Below are 2,640 nucleotides of genomic sequence, written 5' to 3'. Positions count from 1 at the left end.
TAATAATTATAATAATTTATGTTTTTTAGTGCTGTATATTCATTATATTTATTTAGATTTGACAACATGGTATAAAACTAATTTATTAATAACTATAAGGTATTAATTAATGGATTATTTAATATTACTTTTACATTGATTACCTTTAAAGTTTTATTTTTAGGATTAGGATATTTATAATTTAATTAATTAAATTTAATTAGTTTAAAATTAAAATCTAATTTGTGGAATTAGAGATATATAAAATTTTATATAAATTTAATTTAAATAAATTAATTAGTTAAATTAATTAATTAATTTTGTATAATAATAAATTTATTATAATTATAAATATTATTTTATTATATATTATTAGAATTTTATATTTATTTATCTGTAGTATTTTTATTATAAAATAAATTTAATAGTAGAATTTATTTTTATAATTTTATTCTATGTATTAGAATTTTGATTTATTAGATTGAATAAGTTTCATTTTTAAGTTTAGTTATATTAATTTCTAGATTTGTTTAATATAGATTAATTTATAGAGAAGGAGATTAAATGTTAATCGATTTTTTATTTAGTTTTAATATTGTTTAAGAATAGTTTTTTTAATTATTTGTCCAAATTTTATAGGTTTATTGTAGGATGAGATGGTTTAGGTTTAACTTCTTATTGTTTAATTATTTATTATCAAAATTGAAAGTCTTATAATTCTGGCTAGTAACAGTATTAATAAATCGTTAGGAGATGTGAGAATTATAATAATAATTGGTTTATTGTTATATTAGGATCTTGAATGGATTTTATGATTTAAATTTTTTATTTTATCAATTATTATTATTAAGTTCTATTACAAAAAGTGCTCAATTACCTTTTTCAGTTTGATTACCTTTAGCAAAGCTGCCCCTACTCCGGTATCTTCATTAGTTCATTCATCAACTTTGGTTACTGCGGGAGTTTATTTATTAATTCGTTATAATTTTTATTTAATTTATAATTTTATAAATGAATTATTATTATTTATTTCTAGAATAACAATGTTAATATCAGGATTAATAGCTAATTTTGAATTTGATTTAAAAAAATTATTGCTTTATCAACTTGAGTCAATTAGGTTTAATAATGAGAATTTAAGAATAGGAATAATTGATTTAAGTTATTTCATTTAATTATTCATGCTTTATTTAAATCTTTTTATTTTTATGTAGAGGATTTTAATTCATCAAATAGTTAATAATCAAGATATTCGTTTTATAGGTAATATTATTAATAATTATCCTTTGTTAGTTTAATTTTTTTTATATCTACTTTATCTTTATGTGGATTTCCCTTTTTTTTCAGGATATTATTCAAAAGATTTAATTATAGAAGTTTTTTAATAAGTAAAATAATATATAAGAATAGTAATAATTTTTAGCTACTTTATTTACGGTATCCTATAGAATTCCATTAGTAGTAATTGTTTATTTAAATAATAGAAATAAATTTAATGTTTTTATATTATTAAATGAAATAATTTAATAAGAAGTTCAATAGTTTTATTATATAAGATCATTAATAATTGGATATTATTTATTAAATTTATTTTCTTTAGAATTAATTATTTTAAGATTAATACAGAAAACATTTATTATTTATATTTGTTTAATTGGAATTTAGTTGGAATTTTAATTAGAAAATAAGTTTATTAAATTGATTAAAAGATGTTAAAATTACTTAATAAGAATATGAGGATAAGATTTTTTTATGAATTAATTAATTTTATCCTTTAAAATATTCATTGATAATATAAAAGATTTGATAAAGGTTTATAGAGTATAGAATTACATCTGGATTAAAAAAGTTATATTTTAAGATTTTTAAAATTTTTAGTTTAAATTTTTTTTATTATTTGAATTTATTAATAATATTTATTTTATTAATATTAATATAATTTTATTTTTTATTTTAATAGCTATAGAGTTTAATATTGAAGAATTAAGGTAATAGTATTTATTTTTAAATAATAAATAAATTATAAAATAAATTATAAATTATGAAATAAATTATTTTTTAATGAAAATAAAATGTTTTTTTTAAACTATATAAATCAGAAATAAATGAATTTTATTCATTATTTAAAAAGTTAGAAGCTTTTTATTAAGTTATTTCAATTGGATAATTAATTCAATTTAATTATTAACAATAATTTACCTCTGTTTTGGTTTCAATTAAATTGAATTTTATATATTTTAAAATAAAATTAATATGGGTTAAATTTAACCTTAAATTTAAGTCGAAATTAAATAAGAAATTATTCTTTCATATTAAAGATATATTTTAAATTTTTAAAATAATTTTTAATTGCAATTTAAATGTTATAAATTAACTAATATCCTAAAATTTGAAAATTTATAGTTTATTATTTAATTCAAATAATTGATTGTTCATTTCATTCATATTAATCCAATAATTAAACATAAATAAATATTAATATTGATAATGTTCAAAAATAACAGTATTTCTTTTAAAATAGTTGGAATAAATGGGAATGAAAGAATAATTCAATATCAAAAATTAAAAAATTAATGAATTAAAAAAATTGAATTGAAAAGGTAAACGTGATGAAGTTAAAGGATTAAATCCACATTCATAAGGTGAGGGTTTTTCTCGATC

Source organism: Polistes fuscatus, unplaced genomic scaffold, assembly GCF_010416935.1.
Source record: "Polistes fuscatus isolate 324 unplaced genomic scaffold, CU_Pfus_HIC Scaffold8, whole genome shotgun sequence".
NCBI lineage: Eukaryota > Metazoa > Arthropoda > Insecta > Hymenoptera > Vespidae > Polistes > Polistes fuscatus.
Note: the sequence above shows the minus strand (reverse complement) of the source record.